The 16,707-nt window shown below is 44.2% G+C and overlaps 1 protein-coding gene across 2 annotated transcripts in view; it reads right to left on the bottom strand.

Annotated features, from left to right (window-relative positions):
- The window catches only part of LOC143767194 (uncharacterized), a 76,977-nt gene that overhangs the window by 51,128 nt on the left and 9,142 nt on the right, over positions 1-16,707 (bottom strand). The gene's annotated exons all lie outside the window — the stretch shown is intronic.

The following is a 16,707-nucleotide window of genomic DNA, read 5'->3' as shown; positions in this document are numbered from 1 at the left end:
CCAGTTAGGCTTTAAATCACTGCTAGACCTGCTATATGGAGCCAATCGGCAGTCGCTTAATAGCCTGTTTAGAAAGGATGTGGCCTCACTTTCATGAGCACAGAACACCCCAAAAATTGTATATGAGCTAAGGCCACCGGCATCAGAGGCTTATCTACAGCATTCTGTAATGCTGTAGATAAGCCCCAGATGTAACCTGAAAGGTAAGAAAAACAAGTTATATTATACTCACCCAGGGGCGGTTCCGCTGTGGTCTGGGTCCGATGGGCGTCGCAGTCCGGTCCGGGACCTCCCATCTTCATACGATGACGTCCTCTTCTTGTCTTCCTGCTGCGGCTCCTACACAGGCGTACTTTGTCTGTCCTGTTGAGGGCAGAGCAAAGTACTGCAGTGCGCAGGCGTTGGGCCTCTCTGACCTTTCCCGGCTCCTGCGCCAGTACTTTGCTCTGGCCTCAACAGGACAGACAAAGTACGCCTGTGCCGGAGCCGCGGCGTGAAGACAAGAAGAGGACGTCATCGTATGAAGATGGGCGGCGCTGGACACGGACCGCAGTGGAACCGCCCCTGGGTGAGTATAATATAACCTGTTTTTCTTACCTTTCAGGTCACATTGGGGGCTTATCTACAGCATTACAGAATGCTGTAGATAAGCCCCTGATGCCGGTGGGCTTAGCTCATATACGATTTTTGGGGTGACAGATTCCCTTTAACATGATCATTCTGTGCACAAAAGCATTGTTCTCATCAGCACTTGTGTACATAAGACAATGTATTGCTGAGACCGATGATATTTAAAGAGCGAGTTTTTCACCCCAAAAATGCCAATTAATCTGCATACACTTGTATATAGGAGATTAGGGGACATAGCTACATGGCTCAGGTATATACAGTTTTATCGCCAAGGGGGAACAAAAGTGACTTCAGTTGCATACTAAATGTATTTTTAACCACTTAACGACCGCCGATATGCCTTTTAACTGTGGCAGTTAAGGGTACTTAAACCACAGTGCCGCTTTTTAACTGAGTTGTGAAATAAGTGTATAGCGCCCTCCAGAGTTCGAATTTCTGCGGGGGTTGCTGAGACCCCAGAGAACATGATTCGGGTCGGTTTTTACCGACTCCGGTGTTGCGATCGCCATTATTATCTGATGTGATTGCACATATAGAGAAGAGAGAAAAGGGGTGCCCCGATCCCCCCCATTACCTCCATGGTCCCTGCAACCCCCCGTGAAGTCCCTCGGGCCACCGGCGTCTTCTTCCAGGAGAAAATGGCAGGAGCATGGCAGTGATCTGCCAGCCGGCACCCGGCAACAATAGGACATTTTTCGTATTGGTTAATTTTGATCACTTTGATAGACCCTAGCACAGTGATCAAAATAAAAAATTAGTAAATCAAACCGCCCATTATCACCCCCTTAGTTAGGTAAACATAATAAAATAAAATAAATGTATTTATTTCCATTTTTCCATTAGGGTTAGAGTTGGGCTAAAATGAGTTGGGCTAAAGTTAGGGTTAGAGTTGGGCTAAAATGAGTTGGGCTAAAGTTAGGATTAGAGTTGGGCTAAAGTGAGTTGCGCTAAAGTTAGGGTTAGAGCTTGGCTAAAGGGAGTTGGGCTAAAGTTAGGGTTAGAGTTGGGCTGAAGGAAGTTGGGCTAAAATTAGGGTTGGGCTAAAGTTAGGGCTAGGGTTGGGATTAGGGGTGTGTTAGGCTACTTTCACACTTGCGTCGGTACGGGCCCGTCGCAATGCGTCGGGCCGACGTACCGACGGAACCTGTGAAATAACTGCAAGAGTTGGGCAGCGGATGCAGTTTTACAACGCATCTGCTGCCTATTCTGCAGCCTTCAGTCTGTTCTAGAGTATTCTGCCTTGCCTCCAGCTCCTGACCTCTGATTACTCCCTGGCTATACACCTGCTCCTGTGAATCTGTGTGGTGATCCTGCTACTCTGCTCTGAGTTCCTGCTGCATACAAAAGTTTCCAGTAAATCCTCCTTCATCTGCTGTTCGTGTTTACTTCATCTGCATTTGCTGGTCATGTAAGCTGTTGCTGCTTTGCAATAACCTGAGACTATTAACCAGGCCTCCCTGGTTGAGCTAAGATATGATTTGAACTGCCTAATAAGCATATCTATCTGTGCCTGGACTAAGACAAGGATTTATTCGTGTCAAGTATCCTCAAGAATAACTGTGCTTCATAGACTTTCTGCTTGATTGCATTTTCCCTGAAGTTTCCTATAGACTGCTAAGCTGCGTTTATTATTTGCACCAAGTGTTGTGGACTTGAGTTTCTCTCTGCACCTGTTTGAATCACCGTGTGATAACATGGACTTTACCACTTATAAAACTGTGTCCTGTAGTTGTCTTGTTCCACGCAAAGAGTCTCCTGAGTTATCCCCTATAATTATTACAGGATACTCTAGCCTAAAAAAAAGAAAGGAGACTGCTGGAATAATGACTGCGCAAAGCAAATTAGAGCAGATGTTTTCCATAATTAGATCACTGCAGAAAGATGTGGAAGGTCTGCAAAAGAAGTTTGGAAGCTTTGAACACAATCAACAAGTGTTTGGACAAACTTTGCAGGACTTGAGCAACCGCATGGCAGCCCAGGAAAACAAACTTGCTGGCATAGAGTCCCAGTATGGACGGGCTGAAAGGCACGCAAATAGCTGCACAAGTGATTTTACCCTCTGGGCAACCGCCACCAGCTGGCCCACCTAAGTTGCCCCCATTCAGATTTAATGGTGATCGCGACAAATTTCGTGGCTTTGTGAATCAATGTATGCTATATTTTGATGTGCATGCTGACCGTTTTCCTACTGATAGATCCAAAGTATTGTGTGTAATAATGCTACTGACCTCACGAGCGCTCGCCTGGGCGAATCCGATGATTGAGTCTCGTGACCCACGGATAAATGACTTGGATGATTTCTTGGCCGCTATGGCATTAATGTTTGATGACCCTAATCATGCAACCGCTGAATCTGCTTTGTTGTCTTTACGCCAGGCTAAACGTTCTGTTATTGAGTATGCCACTGAATTCAGGAGATTGGCGGTAGATACCAATTGGGACAGTTATGCACAATTGCCTATTTTTAAAAGGGGTCTGTCTAGTATTGTAAAAGATGAACTAGCTCACTCTGAGTCACCACAAGAGCTAGAGACATTTATACAGCATTGTGTGCGCATAGACATTCGCCTTACTGAGCATAGGCAGGAGAAATTTGCTGCATATAACCGTGTTTCTAACTTTTCCCTTCCTTCCAAAGAGCCTGCAGGTAAAACCTCTCAGGAGGTGGAGGAGGTGCCCATGCAAATTGATTCCATTCAGAGGCGCAAGATCAATGAGCGCCGGGAGCATCGCCTGCGTAAAAGTCTATGTTTCTACTGCGGCCAGTCTGACCACTTCTTGATCAATTGTCCTAAGTGTCCTAGATGGCCTAACAAGGTGCTAGCAGCAATAGGGGAGTATGACAACTGTGATGATGAATCTGACATCTCTGAATGTAGCCTGCCTTTAAATGCTATATTCCATTCACTTTCTATGACTTCACCCCCCAAGGAGCTGAAGGAAAAGAACTCTCACTGTTCTCTCCTAATTAAGATCCTGTGTTCAGGACAGTGGATTTCCAGTTCAGCTATGATTGACTCTGGTGCAGGTGGCAATTTCATGGATATCGCATTTGCCATGGTATTAAAATTCAGCAAAGAGCCTCTCCAATTACCATGGAAACAGTGGATGGGTCACCTTTAAACTCTGGGCCTGTGGATCAGGAGACCGTACCCCTTGAAATTTTGTTGGAGCCTAAGCATCAGGAGCAACTTTCTTTCTTGCTAATTTCTTCTCCTCATTTTCCTGAGATTTTAGGCATTCCTTGGTTGCGTTCTCAGAACCCATTTATCAACTGGGAGACCAAGGAGATTATCTTCCCAACAATGAGCAACTCAGCGTTAACAGAAGCTGTCCCTGAGTCCATGGCTATGGAACCACATGTACAGGTATTTTCTTTACCTCCAGCTTATAAAGAGTTCTCTGACATCTGTGACAAGAAGAATGCTGATCAGCTTCCTCCACACAGGCATTATGACTGTCCCATTGAGCTGCTTCCCGGGGCAGCTATTCCTTTTGGTAACGTATACCCTTTGGCGGCACCTGAGCTTCAAGCCTTAAAAGAGTATATTGATGAAAATCTGGCCAAAGGCTTCATACGTCCTTCTTCCTCACCAGCAGGGGCACCTATCTTTTTTGTAAAGAAGAAGGATGGGACCCTGAGACCCTGTGTTGACTATCGAGAACTCAATAAGGTAACCGTACGAAACCGTTACTCTTTGCCTCTGATTCCCGAATTACTGGAAATAGTCCGCCATGCTAAGGTGTTCTCTAAACTGCATCTTCGTGGGGCTTATAATTTGGTGCGTATTCGTCCAGGGGATGAGTTGAAGACAGCATTCAGATGCCGGTATGGACACTTTGAATCTCTTGTGATGCCCTTCGGGCTTTGTAACGCCCCTGCAACATTTCAACACCTTGCTAATGACATTTTCAGAGATTTGTTGGACCAGTTTGTAGTGATAATTTTGGACGATATACTAATCTTTTCTGACTCTCTACAGGAACATGAAGAACATGTAAAAACTGTTTTAAGACGTCTGAAAGAGAACCATCTGTATATTAAGCCGGAGAAATGCGAGTTCCATCGTTCTGAGATACAGTTCTTAGGTTATATCATCTCTCTCCAGGGGCTGAACATGGAATCTGGTAAGATTCAGGCTATCCTTGACTGGCCGGTACCCAAGAACGTTAAGGAGGTCCAACGTTTTATTGGTTTTGCAAATTTCTACAGACGCTTCATTCGAAATTTTTCTGATATTGTCCGTCCCATTACTTCCTTGACAAAGAAGGAAAAGCCCTTTAAGTGGTCATCACAGGCTCAAGAAGCTTTTGATCGGCTTAAGATCTGTTTCACATCAGCACCGCTGTTGATACACCCAGATCCAACATTTCCTTTCATTGTGGAGGTGGACGCTTCTGATAATGATTTGGGGGCTATTCTCTCCCAAAGAACTGGAGAGAAGGGTCTGCTACATCCTCGTGCTTTCTTTTCCCGTACACTAACCTCAGCAGTGAAGAATTATGACGTGGGAGACAAGGAATTGCTGGCTATTATTGCGGCTTTCAAAGAATGGAGGCATCATCTGCAAGGAGCTGCACAACAGATCATAGTGCTAACTGACCATCGCAATCTAGAGTTCCTTAGATCCGCTAGATGTCTTTCTCCTCGTCAGGCTCATTGGAACTTATTTTTAAATCAATTTAACTTTGTTATCTCGTACCGTCCAGGTTCTCGTAATGGGAAGGCTGATGCTTTATCCCGAATCCATGCTGTGGATTCCGTACCTGGAGCCCCGTCCAAGACCATTCTATCTGATGCCAATTTCATCGGAGTTATCCACGATCAGGACTTGTGGAAGGAGTGCAGGGAGGCATATGAAGGTGATGTATTCCTGGCCAACCCACCTGTGGATATTAATCTTGTCTTTAAGGGTGGCATGTGGTTCACAGATCGACGTATCTATGTCCCGGAGGTCGTCCGTATGCAGCTCCTCAAGTTGGTACATGACTCCAAGTTGGCTGGTCACAGGGGGTACAGAAGACACAAGAGTTCCTGAGCCGATTCTTTTGGTGGCCAACTTGCCTGAAGGATACCAAGGACTTTGTTCTCTCTTGCGAGGTATGTGCCCATTACAAGACTCCTCATGTGGCATCTACGGGTCTTCTACAACCATTACCTGTTCCGTCCCGCCCTTGGGGGTCTATATCAATGGACTTTATTGTGGAGCTGCCTACATCGGGGGGCATGAATACAATCATGGTGGTAGTTGATTGCCTGATTAAAGCTGCTCATTTTGTTCCGTGCACCGGCCTCGCCTCAGCTAAAGATACAGTGAACTTGGTTATACAGAATGTCTTTCGGTTGCACGGGGTTCCGGATGAGATCATCTCTGACCGTGGAGTACAGTTCACTTCAAGATTCTGGAAGGGGTTTTGCTCTGCACTCAATATTAATGTCTGTATCTCTTCTGCTTATCATCCCCAGACAAATGGTCAGACTGAGCGTACCAACCAGACGCTGGAACAATATCTAAGATGTTATGTCAGCCATCTCCAGGATGATTGGTTGTAGTTGTTGCCGTTAGCCGAATTTTCATATAATAATTCTCAGAGCGCCTCCACTAAATTTACACCTTTCTTTGCCAATCTGGGTTATCATCCGTGTTTTTTACCTAGGTCTCCAATTAATTCTCCGGTTCCGGCAGTGGAGGAAAGGCTGACTGCGATGAGACAGAATCTGGAGGTTCTGAAGGAATCCCTGACCACAGCTCAAGAATGAAATAAGAGATCGGCTGATAGATTCCGTAAACCTGCACCCATGTTCAAGGTAGGAGATTCCGTGTGGTTAGCAACTAAGAATCTGAAGTTAAACGTTCCTTCACAAAAACTTGAACAGAAATTCATTGGCCCTTTCAAGATCAACGGTATAATGAGCTCTGTGGCTTGCCGGCTGAAGCTGCCTAGGACAATGATGGTACACCCAGTTTTTCATGTCTTTACTAAAGCCTGTATCTCCTAATACCTTCCAGGGACGTGTTGTGCCACTTCCGCAGCCTGTGGTGATTGATGGGCAAGAACAATTAGTGGTGGAGGAAATTATTGATTCCAGGATTCGCAGGAATCGGCTCCAATATCTGATAAGATGGCAGGGATATCCCCCTGAGGAAGACTCTTGGGAACCTGTGGAAAACATCAATGCCCAACAGAAAATTTCTCGTTTTCATCAGAGATTCCCTGAAAAACCAGGTCCAGGATCGTCCTGAGGCCGCTTCTAAGGAGGGAGTAATGTCAGGACTCTGAACATTTTTTACCTTTGGTGCATCACTGCCCTTTTTCAAGATGGCGTCTTTGGTCTCATGTGCACTGTGTCTCCTGCTATAAAACTCCACCCCAGCCTTCAGTCTGTGCTAGAGTATTCTGCCTTGCATCCAGCTCCTGACCTCTGATTACTCCCTGGCTATACACCTGCTCCTGTGAGCCTGTGTGGTGATCATGCTACTCTGCTCTGAGTTCCTGCTGCATACACAAAATTCCAGTAAATCTTCCTTCATCTGCTGTTCGTGTTTACTTCATCTGCATTTGCTGGTCATGTAAGCTGTTGCTTCTTTGCAATAACCTGAGACTATTAACCAGGCCTCCCTGGTTGAGCTAAGATATGATTTGAACTGTCTAATAAGCATATCTATCTGTGCCTGGACTAAGACAAGGATTTATTCGTGTCAAGTATCCTCAAGAATAACTGTGCTTCATAGACTTTCTGCTTGATTGCATTTTCCCTGAAGTTTCCTATAGACTGCTAAGCTGCGTTTATTATTTGCACCAAGTGTTGTGGACTTGAATTTCTCTCTGCACCTGTTTGAATCACCGTGTGATAATATAGACTTTACCACTTATAAAACTGTGTCCTGTAGTTGTCTTGTTCCACGCAAAGAGTCTCCTGAGTTATCCCCTATAATTATTACAGCATCCGTCGCACGACGGATGCGACATGTGGCAATCCATCGCAATGCGTCGCTAATGCAAGTCTATGGAGAAAAAACGCATCCTGCGGGCAACTTTGCAGGATGCGTTTTTTTTCTCCAAAACGACGCATTGCGATGTACGTCACACGACACAAGTGTGAAAGTAGTCTAAGGGTTATGGTTAAGGTTGGGATTACAGTTAGGGGTGTGTTGCAGTTTGTTTTCTGGTTGGGATTAGGGTTAGAGGGGTGCTGGGGTTAGGTTTGTGGTTAGGGTTATGGATGGGATTAGGGTTTAGGGGTGTTTTGGGGTTAGGTTTGTAGTTAGGGTTATGGCTAGGGATGGGATTAGGGGTAGGGGTGTGTTGGGGTTAGGGTTATGGTTAGGGTTGGGATTAAGGTAATGGGTGTGTTAGGGTTAGGGTTGGAGTTAGAATTGGGGGGTTTCCACTGTTTAGGTACATCAGGGGGTCTCAAAACGCGACATGGCGTTCAAAAAGTCAAACGGTGCTCCCTCCCTTCCGAGCTCTGCCATGCACCCAAACAGTGGCTTTTCCCCACATATGGTGTATCGGAGTCCTCAGGAGAAATTGCACAACAAATTTTGTGGTCCATCTTCTCCTGATACCCTTGTGAAAATAAAAACAAAAATTAGGTTCCAAGGTAAATTTTTGGTGAAAAAAGGAAAATGTTCATTTTTTCCTTCCACATTGCTTTACCTCTCGTGAAGCACCTGAAGGGTTAATAAACTTCTTGAATATGGTTTTGCGCTCATTGAGGGGTGCAGTTTTTAGAATGGAGTCACTTTTGGGTATTTTCTGTTATACTGACCCCCCCAAACTCACTTCAAATGTGAGATACTCCCTAAAAAAATGGTTTTGTAAATTTTGTTGGAAAAATGAGAAATCGCTGGTCAACTTTTAACCCTTATAACTTCCTAACAAAAATGTTGTTTCAAAAATGTTGCTGATGTAAGGTAGACATGTGGGAAATGTTATTTATTAAGTATTTTGTGTGACTCCTCTCTCTGATTTAAGAGCATACAAATTCAAAGTTTGAAAATTACAAAATTTTCAATTTTTTTTTCATATTTCCGTTTTTTTTTTCAAAAATAAACGCAAATCATTTTACCACTAACATGAAGTACAATATGTCACGAAAAAACAATCTCAGAATCACCGGGATCCGTTAAAGCGTTCCAGAGTTATAACCACATAAACTGACAGTGGTCAGAATTGTAAAAATTGGCCTGGCCATTAAGGACCAAATTGGCTGTCACTAAGGCAGGGTTCATATTGCGTTAGGGCAGTCTGTTTAAAGATCGCGTTATGCGATCGCGCAAGCGCAGATGCTCCATCTGCGCTAGAAGTGACGGACCCCGAAACGCTGCAGACCGCGTCCGAGGGTCTGTCACAGAATGACGGCACATTGCTTACGCATGCCAATTATGACATGCGCTAGCGATGCGCTACATAATTGCAGTCAATGGGTGCGCTAACGCAACCGTTACATAGCGATAGTGCCGCTATGTAACGGATGCCGTCAGTGCATTGCCATTAATGCAATGTGAACCAAGCCTAAGGGGTTAAGCAAATATTACACTAAACTATATATACCTGTTAATATTTTTGTAGGGTCTACCTTCCCCTATATACATCTTTATGCAGTCTAATTGTCATTTTGGGGTGACAGGCTCCCTTTCAGTAAGCTTAAAAATCATTATGTTAAAAAAACATTTTGTTCATGCATTGGGTGAGTGACAGCCTGTTTAGATAGATCGATAGTTGGTTTCTCATTATTGGCTGCAGTGTTAATGCTCCTTAAAGTGTTTGTCTCATGTTTGAAAGTCATTTCCTATCATTCCCCCAAACTGGAGCAGAGGTCGATCATCTGCACTACCACTCCATTCACTTTTAATGGTAGAGCCGTAAATTGCTGAGTGCAAAGCTCTACTGATCTCCGGTATTCCCATTAGAATAAATGGAGCAGTAGTGCGAATGGAGTAAATGATCAACCTAAGCTCCATTCAGTTGGGGCCCTTCAGAGCCCTGGTTCTCAGTATCAGTAGGGACCACGACAGTCAGACCCCCAGTGATCGGAAAGTTATTCCCCATCTCTTGCCTAGGGAATAACTTTCAAACTGAGATATCCGCTTAAAAAATATCCCAAAAGTTTAGATAATGTTTTATGCAAATTCTGAGCAGATCGGCGGGTCACCCGGTTCTGAGGCCCCCACTAGTCGCAACAAAGACTTCCTAGATGACCACAGCTCAGGAGACTGGAGAGCATACACAAAGCACACAGTGGATGCAGTGAGTAGAAAGTCATAATCCTGACTCCTAAGCTGTGCACTTCTTGGAGGTAATCGGTGGAGGTCTCAGGTCCCACCCCATGATTCCCCTTCTCCATACCGAGCCCACTTTAGACTCACATTAAGCTACTCTGAATGAATGGACCTAAACATACAAGATATCTTCCAAAAGATAAGTAACTCTTTAAATGTTTAATAAAGCTACTGTTGCCTTCGGACTAAGCAGTACTGTAGTTCTTGTATGGTCCACAGTATAATGATAACAACAACTTCAAGCATCTCCTTATCATTGATAAGGACATACTGGACGTTGTAGGTTAATGGGATAAAATTGTATATGGGGCTGACATGACACTACAATTGATTGCTGTACTAAGTTTGGCAATGTATTCATGTACTGATGGTGGTTCTGGAGATTAATTACTGTACTGACAGTGGTGTTTTTATGAAGTCATATAGATGTTGCAATCGTTAATTTATCAGACTTGATGCTAAAACATTATAGGGTTAGTGTGCTGGACCAAAAATACAGCTGTCTGAATGTCTGACAGCCAAACAAGTAATTGACTAAAGTCCCCATACACTACAGACAGATGTCCACTTGTTCATCCAGCAGTTATCTTGGCCGGATCTCCCATATACAGGAGCACTCACGTTGATGAGCGTTCCTGTGTTCTTCATGAGAGACGCTGTTAGACATCTCTGGCAGCAGCTTATCACTTACAGAACAAAAGGATCTATAGGTGATTCTCACAAAATTAGAATGTCATCAAAAAATTAAATTTATTTCAGTTGTTCAATACAAAAAGTGAAACTCATATATTATATAGCGCCATCACAAACAGAGTGCTGTATTTCAAGTGTTTATTTCCGTTAATGTTGATGATTATGGCTTACAGCCAATGAAAACCCAAAAGTCATTATCTCAGTAAATTAGAATACTTTATAACACCAGCTTGAAAAATGATTTTAAAATCTGAAACATTGGCCTACTGAAATGTGTGTAAATGCACTCAATACTTGGTCGGGGCTCCTTTTGCGTCAATTATTGCATCAATGCGGCACCATGAATGCAATATACCACCCTGGCTAGACACCAGATTGTAGCATCGTTCCTGTGGAATCTTAACTCATTCCTTATGTGCAATGGCTTTTAGTTCGCTAATATTTTTGGGTAGTCAAGAGCGTGGTTAAAAAAGATGGACGAATGAAGAAAAGGATACATAAAAAAATAGCAAATGCATTGCATTCTCTCCTCTTTGCCTATGGAGTTTATAAGAACTAACCATTATCCATTAGGTCATATTGACCTTTACAGGGAATCTGTCAGCAAGTTTTTGCTATGTAATCTGACAGCAGCATGAGGTTGAAACAGAGACCCTAATTCCAGCGATGTATCACTTACATTATTGGGTGCAGTAGCTGTGATACAATCAGTTTTTTCTGCTTCAGACCTAGCAGAGCTCAGTTGCTGAGCTGTGCATAACCCCACCCACACCACAGCTTTCTGTGTAAATTGTATATTGACAGAAAGCTGCTAATTAGTGGTGGGGGCGTGGGTGGACTAGGATGTAGGAGGTCAGTTGTCCTCTAGTGATAATCTACTGCTGATAAAACGCTGATTGTACTGAAATATCAAAACAGCCCTGTAAGTGACACGGTGCTTACATACAAACACCTGATGACAGATTCCCTTTCAGAATGTTTGGGTTTAGGTTTCAAATTTCTTTTGAACTATGGTGCTTAAGGTACAGTTTCCACATATAAAATGATACTAGCCCCAATGCCCAAAGCTCTGGTTATCTCCTCTATAGACAGAATTTGCCTTTTTCCACTCATCACTCCAATTGATACACATAGGAGTTCTGCTTGAGCAGATTTGATTTGTGAACACTAGCATATTGGGCTTGCCTTGGCTGAGACGGCATCCCCTAGTTAAGAAACACAGTCTTAGGGTACCGTCACACAGTGCAATTTTGATCGCTACGACGGTACGATTCGTGACGTTCTAGCGATATCGTTACGATATCGCAGTGTCTGACACGCAGCAGCGATCAGGGATCCTGCTGAGAATCGTACGTCGTAGCAGATCGTTTGGAACTTTCTTTCGTCGCTTGATCACCCGCTGACATCGCTGGATCGTTGTGTGTGACAGCGATCCAGCGATGCGTTCGCTGGTAACCAGGGTAAACATCGGGTAACTAAGCGCAGGGCCGCGCTTAGTAACCCGATGTTTACCGTGGTTACCAGCGTAAAAGTAAAAAAAAACAAACTGTACATGCTCACCATCTGATGTCCGTCAGGTCCCTTGCCGTCCGCTTCCCGCTCTGACTGTCTGCCGGCCGGAAAGTGAGAGCAGATCACAGCGGTGACGTCACCGCTGCACTCTGCTCTCACTGTACGGCCGGATCTGTCAGAGCAGGAAGCGGACGGCAAGGGACCGGGCGGACATCAGATGGTGAGCATGTACGGTTTGTTTTTTTTTACTTTTACGCTGGTAACCACAGTAAACATCGGGTTACTAAGCGCGGCCCTGCGCTTAGTTACCCGATGTTTACCCTGGTTACCCGGGGACTTCGGCATCGCTCCAGCGCCGTGATTGCAACGTGTGACCGCAGTCTACGACGCTGGAGCGATAATCATATGATCGCTGCGACGTCACGGATCGTGCCGTCGTAGCGATCAAAATTGCACTGTGTGACGGTACCCTTAGACCAAGTATAGATTAGAGTCCAACAAGCTGACACGCAAAAACTAATAGCCACAGCCCTTAACAGTAGCGAAGAGCCTATTTCTTCACAAAGTTCACAGATATGTATAAAAAAAGGGATAAAAACAAGTCTATAAACTCAAAATGGATATTATATTTTCTTAAATGCCCCTCAAGCTCTATGTTGCCTGTACAGTAAACAATAAGCCCAATTCATCAAAGCTTTTAAACCAGTATTATGGTGTAAAAAGCTTTTAAAGGGAACCTGTCACCCCCAAAATCGATGATGAGGTAAGCCCACCGTCATCAGGGGCTTATCTACAGCATTCTACTGCTGCGGTCCAGTCCGGTGGGTGCCGCGGCTCCGGCGCAGGCGTACTTTGTCTCTCCTGTTGAGGGCAGAGCAAAGTACTGCAGTGCGCAGGCGCCGGGACTCTCTGACCTTTCCGGCGCCTGCGCACTGCAGTACTTTGCTCTGCCCTTAACAGGACAGATAAAGTATGCCTGCGCCGGAGCCGCGGCGAGAAGACCAGAAGAGGACGTCATTGAATGAAGATAGGAGGCTCCGGAGCGGACCTGAGACGCCCATCGGAGCGGGACGGCCCCTGAGTGAGTATAATCTAACGTCTTTTTTTCCTCTTTCAGGTAACATCGGGGGCTTATCTACAGCATTACAGAATGCTGTAGATAAGCCCCTGATGACGGTGGGCTTAGCTCACCATCGATTTTGGGGGTGACAGGTTCCCTTTAAGTCGCATAATTTTGGGGCTACTCTTGCCATTTGTGCTTAATCTCCGACAAAATGGGGAGAGCTGGGGCGGGATAGAGGGTATTTGTTACCCTATAAATCTTACAGCAGTAGGAACTAGAGTAGCATTGTGTGAACAATGCTGATCTTGAAGAATCGTGATAACAAAAAGCAGCTTACACACAAAAACACTCACCAAGTGTAGAGAGAAATAAAGGGAATGATATGAATGTACAAAGCAAATGGGAAAAGGATAGTGCAGAAACAAACACCCAAAAACAGCAAACAACAATCTTCAGCAGCAACTGCAAATTCCAACTTCAGCACATCAACTTCAGCAAGCCAGGAAGTAAACTTTCACTGGTGAGGTTGAGAAGGTCTGGCTAAGTTTTGTAGAGAGAGAAAATGAGCAGGTCAGGAGCAGCTGTGAGATGGAGAGGCAAGTCTCTAACCAGCATACAAAGAGTCATTAACCTCTTCAGCCACAAAAGGAAACAGTCCATTTAATATGTAAAGATAGCCTAACCCCAGATCTCCCAGGAACACATGACACACTTGTGACAGGTTCATTAGTTATCAATGCTATTTTTCCTCATCAACTTTCTACCCTAACTCCATAAACTAAGTAATCTGGTGCTTAAAACTTTTCCTTTTGAGGCGATTAGTTAAACTTTTTCTCCAGTCTCAGTAATAAAAAAGTAAAAACTCTACCACTTCTTTTTTGTGTAAGTGGAAGCTTTATCTGTATTCATTGGTTTTAATGCCCCCATAAATGTTAGATCAAGGTTGTAGAAAATGGATGATTTCAACCAAATCGTTCATTCATCGCTAGCTTTTTAGATGATGAATAATCGAGAGCTGAGCGACTTTTGAAAGATGTTCAATTGGGCATGTTTGATATTTTCATTTGACTATCGCCAATGGTAAAACATGAATATGCTCAACCTTTCAAAAATTAAAGATTTTTTTCAGCTCCACCTCTGGGTGTCCACCCAGCAAATGTTTGTACATGTTAAATAATAAACACATCTTCAAAAACATTCGTATCTGTAAATTTAAAGGGAATATGTCAGCAGGTTTTTGCTATTTAATCTGAGAGCAGCATATTAAAGAACAAGGGAGGCCGATTCTAAGTATGTGTCACTTACTAGGCTGTTTGTTGTGAGATTTAGTTTCAATACAATCAGTATTTTATTAGCAGGAGCTTATCACTGCCTGATTAGGTCTCACATGCAAGTCAGTCCAGTTAATCTTTGTAAGGCTAGGGTCACATTGCGTTATGTGACCGCGTTTAACGGACTACGTTACACCGCGGCATAACGCGGTGTTAACGTAGTCCATTAACGCCGCCATAGCCTGTAATAGTGAGCGCGTCGCTAGCGCCCGCCCACATTGGGTGGGCGCTAGCGATGTCGCGTCATTTGAGTGACGGACCTCGGACGCTGCTTGCAGCGTCCGCGGCGCGCCCGAGGTCCGTTCCTCGCTAGTGCAGATCGGGGATCTGCGCTAGCGGGGACGCCGAACGCGGACCCTAGGGAAGCATTGCGTTAGCGCAACCCGCTAGCGCTATGCGCTTAACGGATTGCCCTAACGCAATGTGACCCTAGCCTAACTCCATCCCCAAACCACTCATTGGCAGCTTGCTGACAATTCATAGCGTACACAGTAAGCTGCCAGTCAGGAGTTTGGGTGGGGTTATGCACCTCTCTAAATTCATAGCACTGCTACATCTACAGGAGAAAAAACAAGGATCCTATCAAAAGTACATCAAGCTGCCCAGTAAGTGACACATCGCTGAAATCAGGCTCTCTGCCTCTACATCACGCTGCTCTAAGATTACAAAGCAAAAACCTGCAGACAGATTTCCTCTAACCCTTTAGTGACTGGGCCAATTTCAACCGTAATGACCGGGTCAAATTTTTAAAATCTGACCAGTGTCACTTTATGAAATAATAACTTTGGAGCGATTCTGAGATTGTTTTTTCGGTACACATTGTACATCATGATACTGGTAAAATTTGTTCGATATAACTTGCAATTATTTGTGAAAATATCGGAAATTTGATGAAAATTTTGGATTTTCAAACATTTCCCACATGTCTACTTTACCTCTGCATCATTTTTTAAATGTAATTTTTTTTGTTAGGAAGTCAGAAGGGTTAAAAGTTGATCAGCAATTTCTTATTTTTCCACCAAAATTTACAAAACCTTTTTTTAGGGACCACATCACAACTTTGGGGGGCCTACAGTGGGTAAAATAAGTATTTGATACACTCCCAATTTTGCCAGTCTTCCCACCTATAAACAATGGAGAGGTCTGTAATTTTTATCGTAGGTACACTTCAACTGTGAGAGACAGAATCTAAAAATACAATCCAGACAATCACATTGTATGAGTTGCCCTGGCAGTGTGTTTTAGGTCATTGTCATGCTGAAAGACCCAGTCACAACCCATCTTCAATACTAAGGGCGGCAAGGTGGCTCAGTGGTTAGCATTGCAGCCTTATAGTGCTGGGGTTCATGGTTCAAATCCCACCAGGGACAATATCTGCAAGGAGTTTGTATGTTCTCCCCGTGTTTGCGTGGGTTTCCTCCGGGTACTCCGGTTTACTCCTACACTCCAAAGACATATAGGGAATTTAGTTTGTGAGCCCCATCGGGGACATTGCCAATAATGTTTGTAAAGCGCTGCGGAATTAATGGCGCTATATAAATGAGTAACGTTAATAAATAATACTCTTACTGAGGGAATGTTGTTGGCCAAAAATCTTGCTATACATGACTATCCATCCTCCCTTTAATACGGTGCACTCATCCTGTACCCTTTTCAGAAAAGCCCCCCCCCCTAATGTATGATGTTTCCCCCACCATGCTTCACGGTTGGGATGGTGTTCTTGGGGTTGTACTTATCCTTCTTCTTCCTCCAAACACAGAGGGTGGAATTGATACCAAAAAGTTCTATTTTGGTCTCATCTGACCACCTGACCTTCTCCCATGTCTCTTCTGAATCATCCAGATAGTCATTGGCGAATTTCAAACAGGCCTGGACATGTGCTGGCGTGGGCACGGGGACCTTGAGCACCCTGCAGAATTTTAATCCATGACGGCGTAGTATGTTACTAATGGTAATGTTTGAGACTGTTGTCCCAGCTCTCTTCAGGTCACTGACGATGTCTTCCCTTGTAGTTCTGGGCTGATTCCTGACCTTTCTCAGAATCATATTTACCCCACGAGGTGAAAATTTACATGGAGCCCCAGACCAAGGAAGATTAACAGTCATCTAGTATTTTTTCCATTTTCTAACAATTATGCAACCAGTTGTTGCCTTGTCACCAAGCTGCTTGCCTACTGTCCTGTAGTTCATC

Source organism: Ranitomeya variabilis, chromosome 4 (genome assembly GCF_051348905.1).
Source record: "Ranitomeya variabilis isolate aRanVar5 chromosome 4, aRanVar5.hap1, whole genome shotgun sequence".
In the NCBI taxonomy this organism is placed as follows: domain Eukaryota; kingdom Metazoa; phylum Chordata; class Amphibia; order Anura; family Dendrobatidae; genus Ranitomeya; species Ranitomeya variabilis.
Note: the sequence above shows the minus strand (reverse complement) of the source record. Positions and strands in the feature narration are given on the sequence as shown.